Here is a 10,880-nt window from a genome sequence, read left to right as displayed (position 1 = left end):
AAGAAAGAAAGAGAAAGAAAGAAAGAAAGAGAAAGAAAGAAGAAAGAGGAAAGAAAGAAAGAAAGAAAGAGAAAGAAAGAAAGAAAGAAAGAAAGAAAGAAAGAAAGAAAGAAAGAAAGAAAGAAAGAAAGAAAGAAAGAAAGAAAGAAAAAAATTAAAAAGGAGAGGAGAAAGAAAGAAAACTGGAAAAATGAAAGAGTAGACGAGAGGAGAGGAGGAGGAGAGAAAAAGAAAGAAAGAAAGACAGAGAAAGAGAGAAAGAAAAAGAGAAGAAGGGAAAAAAAAATAGGAAAAGGAAAAGGGAAAGAAAGGAATGAAAGGAAGGAAAGAGAAAAAAGAAAAGAAAAGATAGTATGTATGGGTTAGGCTGACCTTAGCCATGTGTCAGAAGCAGTTAATAAGAGATGATAACGGCCCTCAGTGAAGCAGGGAAGTGTTGCTGGGAAGGAGGATGAGGATGGGCCCCGCTCTGTGTCACCCTGTTTATTGTCCCCTCATGCGGGAAGATGGATTGCGGTGTACACCAGGGCACGGATAATAGGGTTAACCTCCCCTATCATGGCTGCCATCTCCTCGCAGGCCCCGCAGCCTCATATTAGGCGCTCAGGCTCAATTTCAAATCTGCGGCGTAAAAGAATGCAACAAAAAGCTATATATTTCTATACAGTGTCCCCTCCTCCCCATAACCTGATTTGTGCCAGTCCCATTTCCATGGAAGGCCGTGCAATGCAATATCTCATCTGTAAATCTACTTCCAGCACGGAATATATCAGCCGGAGTAATATAATGGGAAAATCACAATATATATTTCACCCACCAATTATTTTCCCACGGCTGAAATTGGCTCTGTCTGTACCATGTCAATTCTGAGATATGGGATAAGAAATACATCCCCCAAAAAAAATCACATAGGTATATACTGTATACCTACAGACACAGACTGATATATATACACACAAATCATATAGAATAGTAGGAGTTAATGAACCCACGATAATGAACTCAGTAAATGAATGGCTTCATTTTGGCAACTTTGTAGCAAGTTTGTTTGTTTTTGTCTATATTATGTAGTTATAGGTGAAATTTCATCCTTTATATCTAGATGGCTTTATATGGCAGCAAATGGTCCAATGGGTGTCATTTTTGCATGTGCCCACCATCTCACAATTCTGTACAAAATGGTCTAAAATAAAAAAAAATAAATAAAAAAAAAATACACCCCAAGCGGGAAAAAGCACCAACACCATCAAATGGACGGTGACTAAGGATGAACCTAATCAGTTTTCATTGAAATTCAGCAGAATTTATCTACAATATTTATCAATGCATTGGAGTCTATATAGGAAGAAGAAATGATGGTGCTTTAGGGTTCTCAAGGGCTTTAATTGGCTCCTGGGGGTTCCAGAAGTTTGTTTCAACCTGCACATGCCAAAAAACTCCCTAACACCAAACCCGACACTACCCCAAACACCAAACCTGACACTATCCCAAACACCAAACCTGACACTATCCCAAACACCAAACCTGACACTATCCCAAACACCAAACCTGACACTATCCCAAACACCAAACCCGACACTATCCATAACACCAAACCTGACACTACCCCAAACACCAAACCTGACACTACCCCAAACACCAAACCTGACACTATCCCAAACACCAAACCCGACACTATCCATAACACCAAACCTGACACTACCCCAAACACCAAACCCGACACTATCCCAAACACCAAACCCGACACTATCCCAAACACCAAACCTGACACTATCCCAAACACCAAACCTGACACTATCCCAAACACCAAACCTGACACTATCCCAAACACCAAACCTGACACTATCCCAAACACCAAACCTGACACTATCCCAAACACCAAACCCGACACTATCCCAAACACCAAACCCGACACTATCCCAAATACCAAACCTGACACTATCCCAAATACCAAACCTGACACTATCCCAAACACCAAACCTGACACTATCCCAAACATGACACTATCCCAAACACCAAACCTGACACTACCCCAAACACCAAACCTGACACTATCCCAAACATGACACTATCCCAAACACCAAACCTGACACTATCCCAAACATGACACTATCCCAAATACCAAACCTGACACTATCCCAAACACCAAACCTGACACTATCCCAAACATGACACTACCCCAAACACCAAACCTGACACTACCCCAAACACCAAACCTGACACTACCCCAAACACCAAACCTGACACTACCCCAAACACCAAACCCGACACTATCCCAAACACCAAACCTGACACTATCCCAAACATGACACTATCCCAAATACCAAACCTGACACTATCCCAAACACCAAACCTGACACTATCCCAAACATGACACTATCCCAAACACCAAACCTGACACTACCCCAAACACCAAACCTGACACTATCCATAACACCAAACCTGACACTACCCCAAACACCAAACCCGACACTATCCCAAACACCAAACCCGACACTATCCCAAACACCAAACCTGACACTATCCATAACACCAAACCCGACACTATCCCAAACACCAAACCTGACACTATCCCAAACACCAAACCTGACACTATCCCAAACACCAAACCCGACACTATCCCAAACACCAAACCCGACACTATCCCAAATACCAAACCTGACACTATCCCAAATACCAAACCTGACACTATCCCAAACACCAAACCTGACACTATCCCAAACATGACACTATCCCAAACACCAAACCTGACACTACCCCAAACACCAAACCTGACACTATCCCAAACATGACACTATCCCAAACACCAAACCTGACACTATCCCAAACATGACACTATCCCAAATACCAAACCTGACACTATCCCAAACACCAAACCTGACACTATCCCAAACATGACACTATCCCAAACACCAAACCTGACACTACCCCAAACACCAAACCTGACACTACCCCAAACACCAAACCTGACACTACCCCAAACACCAAACCCGACACTATCCCAAACACCAAACCCGACACTATCCCAAACACCAAACCCGACACTATCCCAAACACCAAACCCGACACTATCCCAAACCTGACACTATCCCAAACACCAAACCTGACACTATCCCAAACACCAAACCTGACACTATCCCAAACACTAAACCTGACACTACCCTAAACACCAAACCTGACACTATCCCAAACACCAAACCCGACACTATCCCAAACACCAAACCCGACACTATCCCAAACACCAAACCTGACACTATCCCAAACACCAAACCTGACACTACCCCAAACACCAAACCCGACACTATCCCAAACACCAAACCCGACACTATCCCAAACACCAAACCCGACACTATCCCAAACCTGACACTATCCCAAACACCAAACCTGACACTATCCCAAACACCAAACCTGACACTATCCCAAACACTAAACCTGACACTACCCTAAACACCAAACCTGACACTATCCCAAACACCAAACCCGACACTATCCCAAACACCAAACCCGACACTACCCCAAACACCAAACCTGACACTACCCCAAACACCAAACCTGACACTATCCCAAACACCAAACCTGACACTACCCCTAACACCAAACCTGACACTACCCCAAACACCAAACCCGACACTATCCCAAACACCAAACCTGACACTATCCCAAACACCAAACCTGACACTATCCCAAACACCAAACCTGACACTACCCCAAACCTGACACTACCCCAAACACCAAACCTATTGGCAAACTGAATGATAACCTTAAACATCGTTTTTAAACCAAGCCATGTGATCCTTAGAACATCACGGTTAGGTTGACTGCATAGGTTTGTTGGTAGCACTGGGGTGTCAAAGTTTTAAAGAGAACTTTCTTTTGTTTTTTAAAGGGTGAGTTCACCGATGTATTAACATGCACTATGCAAAAAAAAAAAGGGTCCCAGTATTTAAAAAACAAAACTAAAAAACAATAAAAAAAGAAAAAACAGCCTACTTTAAATGATAATCAAGTAGGCCAAGCAGAACGTCTTTGAAGGTTGGCCAAAAAACACAAACTCCATTCAAAGATGTGAGAACGGTTAGGTGTACCTCTAGCATCTAAGGCAGAGGTCTCCAAACCACATCCGGCTTGTTAGAAGATTTAATCCAGCCTGCAGCTAGGGACAGAGGTGTATCTTCAGACTCACTACCCAGACTGAGGATTCAAATCAAGTACAGCCATACTGTAAGCCTAATTGGACTGGTAAGAGGGGGGGACTTCAATGGGGAGCGTGATGTAAGGGGGTACTCCAATGGGGAGGCTGATGTAAGAAAGGATTCTGATGGGGACCCTAATGTAAGGGGGGTACTATGATGGGGACCTTAATGCCTTAATGTAAGGGGGGACTTCAATGGGGAGCCTGATGCAAGGATGTAAGGGGGGACTCTGATGGGATCGCTGATGTAAGGGGGACTTTGATGGGGACCCTGATGCAAGGGGGGACTCTGATAGGATTCCTAATGTAATGGGGGAATCTGACGAGGAGCCTGATGTAAAGATTAAAGAGGGGACTATTATGGGGACCTTGATGTAAGGGGGGGGACTGTGATTGTTACATAATTAGTCAGGGTGAAAAAAGTCCATTTAGCTCAACCCATAAAAATAAAAAAAAATAAAACACAACCACACAATCCCATACGTAATGGGAAGATTGATGTAAGGGAGGACTCGGATGAGGAGTCGATTGTAAGGGTGAGACTCCAATGGGGAGCCTGAAGTAAGGTGGAGACTCCAATGGGGAGCCTGAAGTAAGGTGGAGACTCCAATGGGGAGCCTGAAGTAAGGGGAGACTCCAATGGGGAGCTTGATGCAAGGGTAGACTCCAATGGGAAGCCTGATGTAGAGATGTGAGGATATAAGGGGGACCCTGATGAAAAGGGGAATCTGATCGGGACTCTAATGTAAGGGGGGGAATCTGACGGGGACCCTGGTGTAAGGGGGGAATCTGACGGGGACCCTGGTGTAAGGGGGGAATCTGACGGGGACCCTGATGTAAGGGGGGAATCTGACGGGGACCCTGGTGTAAGGGGGGGAATCTGATGGGGACCCTGGTGTAAGGGGGGCGGATCTGATAGGAACCCTGGTGTAAGGGGGGAATCTGATGGGGACCCTGATGTAAGGGGGGATTCTGATGGGGACCCTGGTGTAAAAGAACAATCTGATGGGGACCCTGATGTAAGAGGGCAATCTGATGGGGACCCTGATGTAAAAAGCGGGACTTCTGAAGTGATGGGGGTGCTTCTGATGTGATATTTCCTGGAGCATGTTTATGCATTTATTTGAATTTTCATAATGGATTTATAAAGCTGATTTTTTTTTAGCCACTAATATTTATAAAAAATATTACGTGGCCCTTGAACTGAAAAGTTTGGAGACCCCGTACCTACGGTATGTAATTACCACTCTTCTCCCATCTCACAACCAGGCACATGCATGTACAGTGTGGTCTCACTCAGCCAATGCTCATTCCTTAGATGCACTTAATGGATCTCATGTCCTAGATTTTGTGCAGGACATGGCGAACGTCGCAGAACGGAAGTACTTTGGCCAGGCTTCAGGAAGCCATACTTAGCCTACAGACCCATCATTTGAAATAGGCTCAATTTGTCTCCACTGAAGAACATCCTTTTACACTACTGGTGCCCCTTTATTGAAAAGTACATTTTATTACAAAGGAGAAGTTAACCTTGAGGCGAATTAAAAGGTTAGAGGCCTACTGCAATCACATTTTGGTAAAACTGACAATTTCACTACAAAAATCTGCTTCAGACTGGCTGCTCAAACCCAACAATAACAGAATAATTTCATTCTTTATTTTTCTTAGAATTAAAAGTGATTTGCACAGCTTCCTGCAAAATGCCCACAATCAATCTGGGAAAAAATTCAATGGTTCCTCCACCATACTTGTGCCTTATCCTTTAAATGGCCAGGTCATAATGTAAAGTGATGGCACAGGGCCGAGAGTCCAGTGGGACCTCAGCATGGCCATTGGTCATAATACAAAGTGATGGCACAGGGACATCAGCATGGCCATTGGTTGTAATATAAAGTGATGGCACAGGGCGAAGAGTCGACTGGGACATCAGCATGGCCATTGGTTGTAATATAAAGTGATGGCATAGGGCCAAGAGTCCACTGGGACATGAACATGGCCATTGGTCATAATAAAAAGTGATGGCATAGGGCCAAGTGTCCAGTGGGACATCAGCATGGCCATTGGTTGTAATATAAAGTGATGGCACAGGGCCAAGAGTCCATCGAGACATCAGCATGGCCATTGGTCATAATACAAAGTGATGGCACAGGGACATCAGCATGGCCATTGGTTGTAATATAAAAGTGATGGCACAGGGCCAAGAGTCTACTGGGATATCAACATGGCCATTGGTTGTAATATAAAGTGATGGCACAGGGCCAAGGGTCTACCGTGAGATCGGCATGGCCATTGGTTGTAATATAAAGTGATGGCACAGGGCCAAGAGTCCATTGAGACATCAGCATGGCCATTGGTTGTAATATAAAGTGATGGCACAGAGCCAAGAGTCCATCGAGACATCAGCATGGCCATTGGTCATAATACAAAGTGATGGCACAGGGACATCAGCATGGCCATTGGTTGTAATATAAAGTGATGGCACAGGGCCAAGAGTCCACCGTGACATTGGCATGGACACTGGTTGTAATATAAAGTGATGGCACAGGGCCAAGAGCCCACCGGGACATCAGCATGGTCATTGGTCATAATAGAAAGTGATGGCACAGGGACATCAGCATGGCCATTGGTTGTAATATAAAGTGATGGCATAGGGCCAAGAGTCCATCGAGACATCAGCATGGCCATTGGTCATAATACAAAGTGATGGCACAGGGACATCAGCATGGCCATTGGTTGTAATATAAAGTGATGGCACAGGGCCAAGAGCCCACCGGGACATCAGCATGGTCATTGGTCATAATAGAAAGTGATGGCACAGGGACATCAGCATGGCCATTGGTTGTAATATAAAGTGATGGCATAGGGCCAAGAGTCCACTGGGACATCAACATGGCCATTGGTCATAATAAAAAGTGATGTCATAGGGCCAAGAGTCTTGTGGGACATCAGCATGGCCATTGGTCATAATACAAAGTGATGGCACAGGGACATCAGCATTGCCATTGGTTGTAATATAAAGTGATGGCACAGGGCCAAGAGTCTACCGCGACATCGGCATGGCCATTGGTCATAATAAAAAGTGATGTCATAGGGCCAAGAGTCTTGTGGGACATCAGCATGGCCATTGGTCATAATAGAAAGTGATGGCACAGGGACATCAGCATGGCCATTGGTTGTAATATAAAGTGATGGCATAGGGCCAAGAGTCCACTGGGACATCAACATGGCCATTGGTCATAATAAAAAGTGATGTCATAGGGCCAAGAGTCTTGTGGGACATCAGCATGGCCATTGGTCATAATACAAAGTGATGGCACAGGGACATCAGCATTGCCATTGGTTGTAATATAAAGTGATGGCACAGGGCCAAGAGTCTACCGCGACATCGGCATGGCCATTGGTCATAATAAAAAGTGATGTCATAGGGCCAAGAGTCTTGTGGGACATCAGCATGGCCATTGGTCATAATACAAAGTGATGGCACAGGGACATCAGCATTGCCATTGGTTGTAATATAAAGTGATGGCACAGGGCCAAGAGTCTACCGCGACATCGGCATGGCCATTGGTTGTAATATAAAGTGATGTCACAGGGCAAAGACTCTACTGGGACATCAGCTTGGTCATTGGGCATAATATAAAGTGCTGGCACAAGGCCAAAAGCGCACTGGGACAGCGGCATGGTACCCGTTCCCATTACCATTCTTGATGGCCAGGAATAAAAGGCAGATTTTGAGTAACTACAAAGTCAGCCTTTGCGGTAAACCAGATGCCGTTTCCTACGTCAACAATCAGCCAAGTCCAAAAACACAGTTTCTAAAGAGCAATCTAATCAAAGAAGTCCGCGCTTCCATCTTCACATCACCACAGAAACAGCGATTGACTAACGGGATCACCGCGGTACGTTCCTCTCCAGGACACCGATAAGCACGCCATTATTGTTTAATTGCATGCTGATTGTTTGTTGATGGTTTTAAGCCCTTGTTAATTGTGTGTACGCGCTTTTGTGGTTTCCTCTCAGTTTAAATTAAGAGTTTCATTAAAGTTTAAGCAACATTGAAGAATAGTTAGCGGGCTGGAGCTGGCGGGGATGTGAAATTAAGTTTTGGAAAAAAAAAAAAAATAAGGTGAAGGCCAAAATTGTTCAGTAAGTTCAATATCTCCTTTGTGAACCAGAAGATGATTTTCAGGTCATCACTTCCCCCATGTATAGGAGCGAGGGACTTAAAGTGGAATAATTTTAGCCTGTCACATCCCCCCCCCCCCCCAATAAATATTTTAACCATTTTTTTTTTAGTATTTTCCGTTTTCGAGCTTTTCCACTGTCCTATTTCCACCTTTCTCATCTAGGCAAGGATAACATATCCTAGGCCCGCAACCTCCTTAGACATCCCCATTATCTAATCAGAGAAGGCTGCAAGAATTTTGGTGGGTCGGGAGTCGATACATAACAATCAGTCAAATCTTTATGACCACCCACCTAAGATTGAGTAGGTCCCACTTTTGCCGCCATAACAGCCCTGACCCGTTGAGGCATGGACTCCACTAGATCTCTGAAAGACCAAGCCATCAGTAGCAGATCCTGGAAGTCAGGGCTTGACAAATTTGCTTTGAATCTAGGAGCCAGCTAAAAAAGTTAGAAGGTTTTTTTTTTATGTTATGACTCTGTGACAAGCCGCTTGATCGTTCTTACAGGCGTGGAAGGGGATGTCCCCCTCCCACCGCCCTCCAGTGCTTCTACCAGCTTGCCTGTTCGATCGGCAAGCCGGAAAAGGAAGCACACCATAAAGAACACCGAGGACCAGATGGTCCCTAGCAGTCTCTATGACTCTCGGAGGCCCGGGTGAGACGTTACGTCACATCCGACCTGGCAGTTGTCAATACTGCCGTAATCTCGGCTAGATAGCCGAGATCATTTTTTTTTTTTTTTTTTATTATTTTTTTTATTTCAGGCTTTCCATCCTGTAGGAGAGACCTGATGTCTTATTGACCCCAAATTTCTCCATAAAGAGGACCTGTCAGGCACTATACATTTTACAAGGGATGTTTACAATCCTTGTAATAGGAATAAAAGTAATAAAATAAAAAATTAAAAAGGGAATGTGTAAAAATAAAAAAAAACACAAAAAAATCAAATAAACAATAAAAAAAAAAAAAAGAAAGTGCCCCCGTCCTCAGAAGCGAACGCATACGTCCGTCGCGGCCATATATGTAAACGGCGTTCAATCCATACATGTGAGGTATCGCCCTGAACGTTCGAGCAAGAGCATCAATCCTAGCCCATGACCTCCTCTAACTCTAAACTGGTAACCTGTAAAAAAAAATTTGAAGCGTTGCCTATAGAGATTAAGTATCGAAGTTTGGCTCCATTCCACGAGTGTGCGCAATTTTAAAGCGTGACATGTTGGGTATCTATTTATTCGGCATAACATCTCACATTATAAAAAAAAAAATTGGGCTAATTAGTGTTTTTTTAATTCAGAAGACTTTTTTTTTTGTTGCTCACGTGCCCATTGTAGGCACTTTTAGCTGTGGACCGGGGTCAGCATGGACACCCTGACCAATCTGCAGCTAAAGAGTCCCATAAACCTCAAACTGTGATGCCCATTTTTTCTGCTTTCAACACATCAACTTCAAGGACAACATGTTCACTTGGCTGCCTAATATATTGCACCCACTTTCAGATGTCACTGTAATGAGATAAACTAGGTTATTCACTTTACCTGTCAGTGGTCATAAAGTTATAGCTGATTGGAGGAAAACTTCATCAGCAAGTAAGATAGCCCAGGAGTACGTAGACTTGTAAGCCTTGTGTGTTTTTTTTGTTTTGTTTTTTTATTGGTTTTATAGTCTTTTTTCAACCAGACTGATTATTTGACTATGATGCCAGCCTTGATAAACCTATATTTAATGCTATAAATATATTAGTAAGATGATCATTTTATTTTTATACAGTTTTTTATATTATCATCATCTATCTGATCTATTTATTTATTACAGTACTTTTTTGCACTTTTATAAAAAAATAAAATAAAAGAAATAAAACAAATAAATCCAGTTAATGCCAACTGAAACTGCCCTTAACTTAATCAGCCAACCATTGTGTACAGTCTTAAAGGGACAGCTACATGTGCACCACCTACAGAAGGGCCCCAACAAAAGTTGACTAACATTGACAGGCACCGGATACTTTAGACACTACCAGCAGTATACCTTTGATAGGAATGCGTGCACCCACCCGCTACTTGGGCAGTATGCATAGAGTACAACCAGGGACATTATATGTTTATCCATTGCTAAGCATTACAGTGAGGTTTGTTTATGCCATTCGTGTGTTTACTGTTGATGTAATTCTAACTGTAACTGTGTGAACTAGAGTAATGGGGCTTAACCTTGTTGTGGAGTAAGTCAATGGCCGTAGGTGAGGCTTACCTGCCCTTCAATAAATCTAACATTCTATTGTCCTGTTTGTATTTTGCATTGCATTTGCTTGACCTTTAATAAAACATTAATCTTATTAATTCTCACGTTGCGCGTGACCTATTTCCTGTGTGTTGTTACTGCTGTGGTTTTGTAATCGTGTTAAAAGCAACAAAGATCCTTGCAGCAGGCTAACTGTGCCTCAGTGGGGACCGAAAGAGTTGTGGCTCCTGCGGGGGTGAGCACTACAGGAGGATGCCATGGGGAGA

The 10,880-nt window shown here is 43.6% G+C and overlaps 1 protein-coding gene across 3 annotated transcripts in view; it reads right to left on the bottom strand.

The window, feature by feature from the left end:
- The window catches only part of DACH2 (dachshund family transcription factor 2), a 680,850-nt gene that overhangs the window by 407,628 nt on the left and 262,342 nt on the right, over positions 1-10,880 (bottom strand). The window lies entirely within an intron of this gene.

This window comes from Pelophylax lessonae (assembly GCF_965119305.1).
Source record: "Pelophylax lessonae genome assembly, chromosome: 7".
In the NCBI taxonomy this organism is placed as follows: Eukaryota; Metazoa; Chordata; class Amphibia; order Anura; family Ranidae; genus Pelophylax; species Pelophylax lessonae.
This window is presented reverse-complemented; position numbering and strand designations above follow the sequence as displayed.